Source organism: Vigna umbellata, chromosome 9 (genome assembly GCF_029865625.1).
Source record: "Vigna umbellata cultivar VRB3 chromosome 9, Vumbellata_1.0, whole genome shotgun sequence".
Taxonomy (NCBI): Eukaryota; Viridiplantae; Streptophyta; class Magnoliopsida; order Fabales; family Fabaceae; genus Vigna; species Vigna umbellata.
The window spans coordinates 22234266-22249817 of record NC_142173.1 but is presented as its reverse complement, the minus strand read 5'-3'; positions in this window follow the sequence as shown (position 1 = coordinate 22249817).

The following is a 15552-nucleotide window of genomic DNA, read 5'->3' as shown; positions in this document are numbered from 1 at the left end:
ATAAACAAACTAAACAGTGTTAATATTAGTGAATGCATAATGAAATTGAAATAAAATAATATCATAATCCAAAATATACTTTACTAATTTTCTATTTTTCTTCAACAAAAAAAAATTAATTATTATTATTATGTTTTTTAGAAATCAGCCAAATTGTTCTTGAAAGATTAAAAATCAATGGGACTTCTAACATAAGCAAAAGTGAGAGGGCACTGAAATCCCAGTTTTGGGTTTTGCATAGAACATTAAAGGGTCACTTTATTGGGCTGAACTTTTGTAGTATGGGTTTTCAATAGTGCCTTTTCTTCCCGCACCCCATAAATTATAAAATCCCCATTTTACTCATTTCATGTTTTTCCTTCTACACCTGCACCCGAAAGAGAAGAAGAGTCCATGCCAAATAGAAGTTCCATGCACAGCACCTTGAAGATAGTATATACCAAATTACACATTTCAGAATTAATAATTTTTTTTAGATTGAGCAATTCCGAACCTGGATAATTCTAGATTATATATTTTGAAATATGTTTATATTTTGGAATTTTAAATCCGAATCGACTCTAAAAGTGTATTTCAAATTAGTCAATCTAAATAAGTGTTTCAAAGATGTTTCAAAATTCATATCTAAAACATATGTCCAAATCTGTAACATATTCTGATTATACAATCATTGATTCAGTTAAATCCATACCATATAGAAAAAGGTCACCAAAGGGAGATTTGAAGACAAGAGTTCAACAAAGAAGATGACAGAAGACAAAGTTACCTTCTCATATTTTATATTAATTTATAAGGATAAGATTGAAATATTCAATTTTAAAGGATGCAGGAATAAAAAATAGAGGTGCAGGAAGAAATGCACTTTCAATAGTCACATGTGCAGTAGATGGTTGACTTTTGCATTTCATAATTACTTCCTGAACAGCCTCTTGAGAATTCTTATCCTTTCCACAAAATGTTGTCTGGAATGGAACAAAATGTTTTGGGTGTTTCATTCTGCACCTCTGACATCTTATTTTGCACTTTTCACTGTTTCAATTTTAACCTCCATATATCTTTTTTAATTTCTTTTTCTTAAAATCACTTTTTTCACCTCTTTTAGTATAAATTTCAAAATCTGATTTATAACTTTTTTAAAATTTATTTTTAGATTTAAAATTTAATAATAATCTAATTTAATTTAAAATTTGAATATTATTTAATATATATTTATATTTAATAATTATTTAATATACATTTTTAAGATATTAAATGTATATTAAATAAATGTATATTTAATAATATTTTTAAAAGTGTATATTAAATAATTATTAAGATATAAATGTATATATGTTCCAAATGTTAACTAAATATTCTTTTTTAAAAAAATTAAAAATCATAACAAAGAAAACATGATATTATTAAGTATTCAATGTCAAATGAATATATGTTTTCTTTTCTCTAATGTCAAATATAAAAAAAGGAAATTACAATTTATAAATATCAAATATGAGTTATCAAATAACAATTGGATGATAGTCAAATAATTATTAAATAGAGTAAAAATGATAAAATGTGCGAGAACCTAGAAAAAGATATTTTAAAAGTGGTAATGTTTTAAAATTTAGACTTTATTATTTTAATGATAAAACGCTTTTGTATAAATAGAAATATCATAAAAGAGTCTCATACTTAAAAACATTCCATATCTCTAGGAACTCTTCTTTACGAGCTCTCTCCCTTCTTTAAGATTTCTTACAATATGTTCATCCTTATGAAAATCGAAGACCGTGGGATTTCTCTTTGCGGCGAACTCGTCAAGATCAACTGATCAATTTCTTCTTTGGGATAAGTTAGTTTTCAACCCCTTTTCCTTGTCTTCTTTGTTTCATCTAGTTGCATGCGGGATTTTCCTACTCACAAGTGTCTTTTTGTGTTGTGTTTCTTGAATCTATGCTGATCATTATCTTTGTTGGCATGGTTAGATTGTTTTTATGTTGTTTCTAAGGTAGAGAGTGGATACCCTATGAGTTAGGTGGTGTTTGACTTTTTGAGTTGTTGAATGACTTTGTCAAGATAAGGGAGCTAGTATTTAATTCTTTTGGAGTGTCCTTATTAAATTGATGAATGCATATTGGTCATTAATTTCATGTTGGAAATGAACTTTAGCTATTTCGATGAATTGAGTTCCTGATGATCATGCTTGATTTGACTTATGTGGTTTTAATATTTGATTCATGAAAATTTTACTTGTTTGTATTTAGGTTTGTTAGGAATTATATATGAGTTATTAAGTAAATTAGTACGAGCTTTCATGTTTAAAACTGTTTTGAACTAATGCACTAAAAAAATACTAATTTTAGCAATTGATCAAGTTAAACTTCACTTAAAATCACAACATGTAATTGTTGTTAACTTATACAATGATAAGCAATATTAAAGTGGTTTTGAGTGTCAATTTACACTGCAAGTCTGTGAATATTTTAGTTCTAGGACATTGACAAAACTATACCATTATAAACATAATTTTTTGCGAATATTTTGATGTTGAACGACAACAGGATGCAACTAAGTGACATCTTGGTACTACAGGTTTAAAGAATTTTAGTTCTTAGATGCTAAACGCCAAAACTTTCACAAAAAAGAGAAAAAAATTAAAAAAGAAAAGAAAATAAAAATATATATATATATATATATATATATATATATATATATAAAGAAAGAAAAAGAAATTTAAAAAAAAAAACAATTTAAAATTCTAGATGTAAATCATTGGTCTAAGATTAAATTTATGTTTTCTATGCTTGTCTCCCACTTTTCTCCAGTGTCAATATTACTAAAGTTGCAAAGCTTTAATTGGTCTTGAATGTGCTTTAATTATAATCTAATTTATATCTCTTGTTTGCACATGTGTTTCCTTTCCTTTACCTAATTGGGTATAATTAAATCTTCATTTAAAACTCAATTGGATCCTAAATTACAATTACTATTTGCACCTACTTATGAGAAGAATAAAAGAAATAAATCTTACAAGCTACAGGTTTAAGAGATAAAAAAAAATACACTATTTTCATAATTATTAATATTTTTTTCATCATATTTCTTTGAACAGTTCTTGAAATGTTATTTGTATTGGATATATTTTTTTCTTTTTATATATCATAATTAAAATAAAAATCTTTTTTTATCAGTCTCTTTGAAATTTTATTAACACATTTATTATTTGTTTCTAATATACCCTGGAATATTACATTAATTTCTAAATATTTTACCCCGTATATTTATCTGGTCATAACCAGATCAGATCTTGTCAAAACCAAATAAATAAAAAAATTTATTACAATTTCATTAGAATAAAAAATAACTATAATTATTTGTTAGTACAAAATATATAAAAAATAACGAAAACAGATAATTTTTAAATTTATATAATTTTATGATAATTTATCAAGTACAGAAACCTATTAAATAAAGGTAGAAAAGGATAAGTGGATTGATATTGAGTACATAACATGGAATGGAAGCCAAATGTGCAATAGGATATTCATCCAATTCACTATTATTTCTTTAATCTAGAAAAAAAAATGTAACAAAATTATTTAAAAATAGTTAATTTAAGAGCATTTCTACAAAATAGATCAAATGAAACCATCGATTTCAAATATAAAAATAAATATTTTAAAACTAATTTCTTTATATATAAATGATGTTTTCACATATTTAGAAAAACGAAACCAAACAATACAAGGTACCAAACTAAATCTATATAACAAATTATTTTATGTCACAAGCACCATGAATATGTAGAATTTGAAAACGAGAGCTAATTAAACTGAAACTTTCTGTGATAAAAAAACTAATATTCTTCTTCTGAAGATATATTATTCGACAAACTTTTTTCAATTAGAATCGAAATAATTCCGATGATAATTAGTGATAGATGATGCCACCATTACATCAGTTCTTATTATTACTACATTCTATATTTGGTTGAAATGAATGGTGGAGTGCTTTCTTGCATTCTGTATCAGATTTTTCAAGGATCGATAAAGACATTTCAATTGTGGAATAGAAAAAGTAAATAAATATCCATTCCAAATTAACAATATGCAAAATGTGAGGGAAATGAAAATTGACAGACATGATATTTTTTATCACAAAAAAATAAAAGGAATAAATATCGACTGCAGATTGTATTAACAACTATTTGAAATAAAATAAGTATTAATAAATTTTATTACTTAAATTAATCATTCTTTAATCTCAGTAACTTAGATAGTCGAGTCTTGTAATTAGAGTGAAAAGAATAACATAACACACGAAGAAAAATAATAATTAAATTTTAGATGAAAAAATATATGTACTGATAACTAAAATCTTTATTTTTTAATTTGTTGGTTTGAGAAAAAATTATTCTATCCAATTAAAAGAGTCAGTCAATGATGTATAATAGTACTGTATATAAAAAATTTATATTAAAGATTCGATAAATCTAAATATCTCAAACAAACATATTTAATCATATTCAGATTTATAAGAAAGAAAGCAAAAGCAGAAAGACCAACCTCCAACCATTGTTGTATGCTTGCTTAAATTCTGATTTCTGAACCCTTGCTCTTAAAACACGATGGTGATGTATATATGAAGTAAAGAGTAGGCTCAGTGACCTGATATGAAATTTTCTGTAGTGCTCCAAAAAACCATTACAATAAAATGGACCAGTTTCAGAATATTAACTGTTTTTAAAATATTAACTGAAAAAATAAAATAAATGGGATAAATATATTCTTAAAATGTAACCTCTTTTCCCTATAAGGCTAACACTATATTCATTTGAAAATGAAACTATTTTTTTCTTCTAAATTATACTTTTCTGTTGTAGTTTAATTTAAAGAATAAAACAATTACTAAAAATAAAATTTCAGTGAAGGAAACTTTAAACATTAACAAAAAGAGAAATTTAGGTCAAGTTATTTTCTATTTGAAACCAAATGCAAAGGAAATTTGTTTACTCATAAGTCACAAAGACTAATATTTTTATAAACCAAAATTATTATATTAAATAATTCGAAAATTAATGTGTTTATTTGAAACATTGCAACAAATATCAATTATTACATAAAACTGTCAATTATTTGATATATTCTTTGTTGAAAGACCAGACGAAACCGACTTTTGTTGAATTAATGAAATTGTTTTAGATTAAACATAGGACAGACAATGTTTGGCACTTATGAGGAATATAAGCAAATATAATTAGATTGGATTTGAAAGACTTTGTTAATAAAAAAGTTAAATGTGATCCGTTTAATTGATATATAGATACTTTTATGTCTAACTTTCAAAAAGTATGAGATAACTCGAAATCTTATTATTTGTCATTAGTTGCCTATAAATTACTTATTAATAATCTTGAACTAGCTCACATAAAATATTTAAAAGGAAAACAACTTAATGACCAAGTAATGTAACTGATTAATAATTTATTGGTGAATAATTAATATAGGTTATATAAGTGCGTGTCTTTTTCTATATATATAGAATGATCTACATACAAAAAACCATATATATATATTAAAAGTTTTTCCAACACCTTTTGTAGTGGAAGGATGTCAATTCCTTTTTGTCTTACAAATGTCAATTTAATTTGTTCACTCAATAAAATAATTTTGGTGTAAAAATGACTATGGCCACGCCTTTTTTGTTAAAGTTACAAGGACCGTGATTGAAACAACGCTCTGATTATTAAACTTAGAATTTTCTTGCTTATTTAAAATTATTAGATGGGTAGGTGTGGTCTTTTCCGATCTAATATATATTATTCGAAAAATAATCATAGAACCGATCCCATTAGTAGGTTCAAAGAGTTCTAATTTTGAATCAATATCAAATTAATAGGCCATTTTATCCATTTTAAAAAATTAATATATATATATTTTATGCGAAATATTTTTTCTCGTATAAACTATAGAAAAGATATAGAGTAAATTCTCTAAAATTGCAAATAATAGATTATATAAAAGTATGTTGAGTATATTTGTTATAAATACAAATCAATATGTGTGCGTATGTATGGTTAGATTCATATAATCAATACATCAACGAATTCGTCTAATATCTAATGATAGACTCGTCTAAGCAGTCTATCGATACACTCATCTAATGTATATGAATAAACTCGTCTAATGTATTTTACAAAATACACCTAATCAGAGAATGAATAGAGTTGTCTAATCTGTATTAATAAAATTGTATAATATATGTATAAACAAACTTGTCTAATTAATTTATTAACAAACTCTTCTAATATGTATTGTTAGACTTGTCTCATAAGTATATGGACACACTCGTATAACATATACTACAAGACTTGTCTAATGAGTATATTTTCAAACTCGTTTAATGTGTATTGCAAGACTCGTCTAATGAGTGAGTGAACAAACTCATCTAATATGTATTAATAGACTTGTCCAATTTTTGTATACAAAAACTTGTGTAATTTATTATACTTGTCTTATCAATGTATGAACAAACTTAGTGTTTATTGATAGACTTGTCTAATCAATGTGTGGAGAAACTTGTCTAATTTCTTAGACTCTTCTAATCAATGTATGGAATGACTCATCTAATGATTTTTGCTAAACTCGTTTAATTAGGATATGTACAAATTTGTCTAATGAGTATTTGTTCAAACTTATATAAAGTATATTGCAAGACTTGTCCAATCAATGAATTAATAGAGTTGTATTGTATTAATATATTTGTCTAATTTGTGTATAGGTAAACTTGTCTAATGTATATTGATAGTTATCTTACCATTGGATGTTGCCGATAGGCTCGTCTAATCAATGTTTGGACAAACTCCTGTAATGAGTATGCCAAGACTTATGTAATCAATATATAAATGTTTCATTTAATGTGTTTTCGATATACTTGTCTATTGATTCTATCAACAAACTCTTTTAATGTGTATTGTTAGATTTGTTTAATCAGTGCATCGATAGACCCATTTGATGTTTTTTTGTTATACTTGTTTAATCAATGAATGAAATGATTTGTCTAACATTTTTGCTATATTTGTCTAATTAGTATATGGACAAACTCATTTGATATATTGCTAGACTTGTCTAATATTTTTTGTTATACTAATCTAATTAGTGCATGGAGAGATTGGTCTAATGTGTATTACAAGACTTGTGTAATACTTTTTTATTATATTCATTTAATCAATGAACAAATTGACTCATCTAATGTTTTTTTATACAATCGTCTAATTATTATATGGATAAACTCATTTCATTTAAATTGCTAGACTTGTCAAATTTTTTTCTATACTTATCTAATCAGTGTATGAACAAAATTATTTAATGTGTATTGTTAAACTCGTTTAATTTTTTTTATAATCATATAGTGTGTATTTATAGACTCATCTAATGAATGTAGGTTGAATGTTTTTATACAATGATAATATAAATACATTATTGATATGTCCTAAGACAATTAGTTTGCTAGTTTTTATCTTTTATTTCGATTTTATAAAAATTATAATATGTTACATTTGAATTAGAAATGGTAAAAAATAAATTAAAAAAACGTAAAACAAAAATTATACTAGTATGATCTTTTTATTACAAATATATTTTTTATACCTTTGAAGTAAAAAAAAATCATAATATTAAGTAGTGTATTACTTTTTTTATTACAAATATATATTTTCTAGTATCTTATTTTCTTATATTATAATAAATAATAGATAATAAATAATAAAAAGTAAAATAACTTCTATACATGATAAAATAAATATAAATAAAAAAATAAAAAATGTCAAATGACTAAAAAACTAACTTTTAATATATTTATCAAACAAATAAAATAATAAAATAAAATAGATAATAAATAAATTTTGAGATACTTAATAATAAAATAAAATAGACAATAAGATACATTTGCTAATATTTTCTTTCTTATATTATAATAAATTAGATTAACACCACAACAAAATAAATACACATTACAACTTAAAATAATAATATTTATATTATATCTATTTATTTAATTTAAATTTTAAATACCATTATTATATTATTAAAAGAAGTGTCCAAGGAGGTGTTAAAATATTAGTTTTCTTCTCGGTAGTGATTTTGATATTAAATTTTCTTTTCCATTCTACTTACAATTTTCGTAAATTATTATTTTATGATAAATTTGTATTTATATATATATATATATATATATATATATATATAAAAGTATGTTATTTGTATATATTTTTAACACTGGTTATTCTAAAAGGATAATAATACTTTGATAATATTTTAATATTATTTATGTATAGATTGATTCATAATTATTTTACAATTAATAATAATTATAAATATCAACATTAATTAATCACAAAATTACATGTAAATAATATTAAAATATTATCAAAATACTATTTTCCATTCTAAAAACAGGCAAAAACAAAAGAGTTAAGAGGAGATTGTGTTCAAGAAATATAATTAAAAAATATATATTTGATGTGATAATGCAATAGAGAAAAGAAATGGAGCGATAATCATTCACATCCTTTTCCTTTATCACTCTTCCCGAAAATATATCAACCATCAAAATTTTATAAAAATCTTTTAATTATTTTATTATTTTGGTCAAATCAAAGCACGTGTTTAAAAACTCATTTCACTTACCTTTTTCTTGTTCAAATTTCAATGAAAAAGTGGAAAAAGGGGAGGGTAGTGGAATGACCACAAGTTGCGGGAAGAGATTAGCTCCTGCTAGTGAAAAAACCTTGAATGTTATAGAACTTAATTATGATCTCATTATTTATACTTTGAATGTCATTTTAAAATAAAAAAAATATTGTATTCTACACTTTTCGAACATGTAACTGGAAGCTAGTACAAACAAGTATGTAAACTAATGTTGCATGTTTGTATGATCAGATGTTTATTGACTCATTTTCATTCTTATGATTGGTCGTGATCAAAGTTAATTTTAATGAAGTTTTTTTATTTAAAATATTAAATTAATATATTTGAGGATAATTTTAGATTATAAGTAGGATTGTTTTTAAATTAAATGAGTTTAAATCCCACTTAAAAAATAGAAATGAGATCCTAAAACTATTTGAAGTTGGGTTTTTAAGTCTAACTCAACCCACAAAACCGGCTTGTAATACGAGTTTTGCATCTCATTTATATATTATAATTTGGTCTTATCTCTAGTCGACGTGGAACTTTTAACAAAAACACATATAAAAGTGAAAGATTTGTTACATGCTTAACTTGGAATCCAATATTATGACATGGTTAACATATTTTGATTCTAAAAGTGGTTTTATCATCACAATTTTTTTTTTCTGGAGTGCAATATTAGACGATTACAGAAAACCTAAGGAAAAGAGGTACATGATTACATGAAATATTTTGTGCTTTATATGAATTAGAAGAAGAAACAATAATCGGCTTATTCTTCACATGTAACATTGTTTGAAATATGTGCTTTAAATATTAATTAATATAATATATCCAATTAATTGTTACCAAAGATTTAAATTAATTTGTATAAAAGGTTAAAGTTAATATAATATATGTTTAAATAGGCTAATATCTCTCCTACCATGAATATCAACAAACTTAAAAAGTAGTTAAAATAGAGGTGTTAAAATAGGTTAATTTGTCCTCTTTTAATCTATCTCGTAATTGATCTTCCAAAAACACGATGGATGAAGCTTATCTTGATTACCAATTTGATAAACTAAACCGTTCGAACCAAACCAAACTAACAAGTTAAAAACTTCAACATAATTACTTTTGCCAAATTTTGTTGAACTAATGAATCGTGACTCATACTAAATTAAAGTTAATATAATGCTAAACTAGTTTAATTTGAGATATAAGGTTGTATAACAATTCAAATGAATTTGATTAGAGTATATTATATATTTATAATTTGTTTATTTTCTTAGTCTTCTTCTTCTATTATTATTATTATTTGTTATTTATTATTATTATTATTATTATTTTATGATGATGAAGGGAAAAATAATATTTCTTGTAAATGTGTTTTTCAAAAATAAAAAAGTAATAAAAGCTAAATAACGGGTGAATAATTCTTTATATAGTATTTTAAATAATGTAATAATGTAAATAAAATGGTATATTAAGAAAATATTATAAATAAAACAAAACAAAATTAGGTGTACACCAAAATTTTGTAAATTATATATATATAGAGTTAAAAGTCTTGTTACTTTTTGATTGAGACTACTAAAGTGAGTTTTCGACTCCTAGACATTTAGTTTTGAAAATAGAAATTAGTATTTTTAAGGGTGAAAAAAATATATTTAATTATTTAGAGTGGTATTGTTTTTCTATAAAAAAACTAAATACTAAGAACCCTAAAGTCGACATGTATACGATAGAACATATATACAGATAAATTATATTGAATTTTTGCATTGGTGAGTGGTGTGGGATATTTGTGGATGGAAAAGGACCCCAAATGAGAGATAAAGACACCACGCTGTCGTAAAACTGTTTGATTTTCTGATTCATCCACTTCGCAGATGCATGGCTAATATAATATCAAACATTTCCGTCTACATGTATTAATATGTTTTTGTCTCATTCTTTTTGTTTCTTTCTTTCTTCCGAGTACGTACGTACGTTGTCGTTCTTCTCATCATTACAACTCGACATACACAAATATCCGTTTCACAAAACTACAAAATATATCAATTGTGAAATCCTCTAATCAATCCTTCTTTTCTCGAAACCTCACTTTCGTTTGAGCCTGGCTAAGCTATCACAATGTGTTAAATTTGGTTTAAGTTTTTAATTATTTTAGAGGGTGACATAATTGTTTTTTTCTTTGCTCGTGTACACGTATCATCATGAGTTAGGTTAATATAGAAATATGGACATAATTGGCTATTGCTTGACAGGTATATATGTTGTGCTTCTTTGCTACATTTCAAAATCGGGTTTGTGGTTATTCCCACACTTTCGTTACAAATTCTAAAACACAATTGCATCTATGGTTTTTCTTACACAGGATACGTTTCTCAACTACTGACAAAAAAAATTCAACTAGGATGCATTATTCATTTTATATTATGTAATTTAATATGCTCAAACAAACATATGCCTTTTTGTATATAATGTGAACAACAAGATATAAAATTAACTTAGTCTTAAGATTGAAAGGGAGATGTTAGATGACGATTATTCAATAATTAATAAAAATGTGCAAGGTTCCAATATATTAATGTGGTTCTATATAATATTTTATGATTTTTTTATTGTCAACAATGAAGAATGTATTGATAAAAAATACTTGAGATATTTTAACCCTTTTACACTGATCAAAATCAAATTTAAAACATTATCTTAAATTGATAATTACGTGGATGTTTGATTAGACTATAATATATAATCTTCTTTCCAATAGATAAAAAAGGACTGTAATATTTAATCTGTTATAACTATTGCCATTGTAGATGAATTTGAATATAGGTCCAATTTTCAACTTATTGTTTGTGACATTGATTTTTTTTTTTAAATATATAATACAATTGGGGGTTCAAAGTTTACTAAATAAATATTATTATAAGAAGTATATTTGATGATTCAAATTTTCATGTATCTAAACATTAGTCGAAAAATGTTATCTTGAATACTTGGTGGTCTTTAGTTTATCTTTCCAATTATTCATTTAGACAAGAAAGATTGGATTAAATCAGTATATAAAAAGTTGCAAGGTTAATTATAAATCAAAAACAATTTCTTGATTGTTTCTAAAAAGTAAAGGCTATCCCATTTGCAAAGTTATTTCTTTGGAGGGTTATATCAAATGGAGTTCCTACAAAGGTTAATTAAAGACTTAGAGGGATAATTTTCAATAATATAAGTTGTGTTATGTGTTGTGAGCAGAATAATATAAATCACATTTTTTAACTGTATAGTAGTTACCAAAATATGGAATATGTGCATTAAATAGATGGAAATTTTGGGGTAAATCATTATGAAATATTTCAATCACATTCTTATAAACTTCATCTGTTGGAGCCAAAACACAAAAGAAATATTCTATGTAAGGGGATGTAGAATGCTATATTATAAAGGAATCATATAATATTTAGGAAAACACTGTCAATCCCATAAGAAATTTTCACTCAAGCCCAAGTGAGAGTATAAACATAAAAATATGCCAACTTTTCATTTTTTATTAGCTCTTTTATCCCATACTTTCACCAGTGCAAAATGGGTTTTTAGCGTCACCATTTTCACGTCAGACATAATGATATTTAACGTTAAAAATGTATGGTGACATTTTTGTACATAATTTGTCAAATTTGACATCGATCCATCTTATTTCTGATGTCAATTTCAAAATTAAAGTCAGTCAACCCTAACTCTGATATCAAATGACATCGGCTCACCTTAGCCCCGACGTCAAATTGGTTTCTAACATCTGTCATTTGTTGAGTCCGACGTTAATTTGTTTTGAAACCCTAATAAGAAATCTGAGTCTCATTTTCTTTTTACTCTTTTCTTTGCGCGAGCTTCCACCAAGGTCACCCAACAACTACGACAATGAACAAGGATGTCTAGTGTGGTTTTTGTTTGATTTTCACTCACATTAATGTTATTTTGTTGTCTTCTATAACATTTTTCTTCTTCCCACTGATTGGTTTTCGTGTAGCATTTCCAAGTACTTTATGAAGTGTATTTTTAAGACTTCAAGGTCACCCAACAATGGCGAGTTTAAGGTTGGTGTTTTCTCAATTTCTTTCCTGTTTTAAGGTTTTGTATAGTGTTCTATGAGATATTGCTCATATCTTCAAAATTTTGAATATGTGGTGGTGAAAACTTCAAAAGGTTACAACATAAAACTTAGATACACTCAAAATATGAAACTTGTTAGAAATGGGGTAACGAACGTCATGGCCAATTACAAAAGGGGTTGAGTTTCTTAAATTTTCAAAAGTCTATTGTTTAAGGTATGTTTTTATTTTCCTATTATTTTTCACCAATTGTTTGATACTTGAGAGCTTTATTTGAGATACCCAATTAAATTCTGAAATTCTTTGTGGTTATATCTTGTATTGTAGATTGATTTTTCATGGGTGGAATGGAAGAACATATTGAAAAAAAATTAAAAAAAAAAAACAAACTAACATTTGATGTTTGTTGTTCCTGTAAAAGACATCAATTAATGTCTGTTAAAAATTGAACAAACATTAATTAACGACCGTTGAGAGACAACAAATATTAATTTAACGTCACTATCTATGACATCAAAGTTTCAAAAAAGATGTTAAAAATTTAAAATAACATAGGTTAAAAAACTTTTTTGTGTGTTAGTGTTTGTTTAAGATCCATAAGTTACCAATTTGTTACTTGTTGGGTGGTGGTGAGCTAGAGTGAATTTAGGATAGTTCTAATGGAATCTCTGATATATAATCTAGACTTTGTGGTCTAGAATGGCTCATCTTTTGGTTGTAGGTTTGATCTACATCTTAATGTCCAGGCCAAACTCATACGCACTACACTCTCGCTTAGTTCCGATATAGATTGTTGTGTTCTATTGCTACATCAGTGTGCACTTGGTGCAGGGATTGGTTGTTAGGAACTCTCACATGCAAAACTCAGTTCTATAATCAGAGAAGGATGGAAATTGTACCCAAACAACATGAGGGGAAGAAAAGAAAATTGTGTTCAAATTTGTCTACATGTATTAATGTAGTAAGGCTTGAATAATCACTTTGTTCATATTCTGATCATAAACTAATGAGCATTGAGTTGTCTGGTCAAGACAACATGGAATAGCTTGAGCACCTAGAATGTGAATGGATCATCCATTATGCTAGCTAGCTTAATAGAATAATCAATAATGAAGTAATACTTCCACGATATATTAATTTTAGCTATAATCACAAAGCACATAATATCTTTTTTTGGAAACTTGATAGGGAGAGCACCAAGATTTTATTATGTAATACTAGATTTTGTTTTTTTAAAGAACTTTGTATATATTCTCTATAAAAAAGGTTGGAGCATCCTAAATGTTTTATTATTAATATACTTTTTTCCCATAAAAAAAAATAGACAAGACAAAGAAAGAAAAGAAAGTGTCATATAAATTGTGATTATAATTACTTTTCTAAATAATTGGTGCTGTAAACTTTCGTTCATTTTCTTAACTAATAATTTTGTTTCAAAATAATAACAGTACGTTTTTATCTTTCAATTACCTCCGGTACCATTTACATTATATCTAAATAATTTTTTCTGATTAAAAAAAGTGAAATTTTATTCCTACAACTTTTTCTTTTACTACTTTTACGAGTGAAATGTTAGATATAGAGTCCGTAATCACTAATAAAAAATATTATTATAATTAGTGTTATCAAAAGATATGTAACAATAATATGAATCTTATGATTAAAATCTTCGAATTATATTCTTTTAGTTCAGAGGATGAATTAAATATGTACTCAATTTTCAATCACTTTGAAATTGTAAAACTCGTGTGCTATTATATTAAAGCCCAAGACCAAGACTTTTTAGTCATTCGCTAGCTTAGGCATGTAGATCGATTTTTAAGAATAAATACTAACAATATTTTTTTAGTAAGCATACCATTAGAAGTTTTATTGGAATTTTCCTTTTCGGTGTCCACTTTTTTTTTTCATTTTTACTTTTCAAGTTATCATTTTATTTAAATTTAACTATATTTTTAAATTTTATTGTTTTTTTTAATTTAACTATTTTTCTAAATTAAAAAAATAAAAATCATTTACAAAATAAACAAAAATCATATCCACAATAAATAAAAAATATTTATAATTAAATTGTAAAAATTATTTCTATTTATTTTTATAATTATAATTTAATTATTTTTTGTTATAGGTAAATATACCTAGTGTATTTGTTTCACTAATATATATATATATATATATATATATATATATATATATATATATATATATATAATATTTAGCCAATAATAACTTTAAAAATTATAGTTAGAATTTTTTTTCAATCAATTGATAAATTAAATATCTATATACTAGCATTGTGCTATCAAAATTTATTAATTTAAAATTCTTATGCATACGAAATAACATGGATTTCCCTTTTCATCTAATACTGTTTTTATCACATAATTTTGCAATTCTTTGATAAAAATTAACAAAAAAAGGTTTAACATTGTATTAACTATGTTGGAAATTCTGATTAGAAAGAAGACGTATATATATTATGTTATGATTAAAACAATATCATTTTACAAGCTAATTTTAAGGTTGAATTAGATTTAAATTTAATCTTTAATATTGTATCAGAGTTATTTATGAGATGATATCTTTTTAGACAAGATTTGAACTTATAATACCATTCATTATCATGCCTTCTTGATTCTTACATTGAGTTTTTCATAGAAATTTTATTCTCAATTATAAAAATGAAATCAATTTATATATAGTATATAAGTGATATAAATATTATTATACTGAAGAAGGAGTTAAACTTAATTTTTGTTATCTCCTTGGTTGTAAAATTTGAAAGT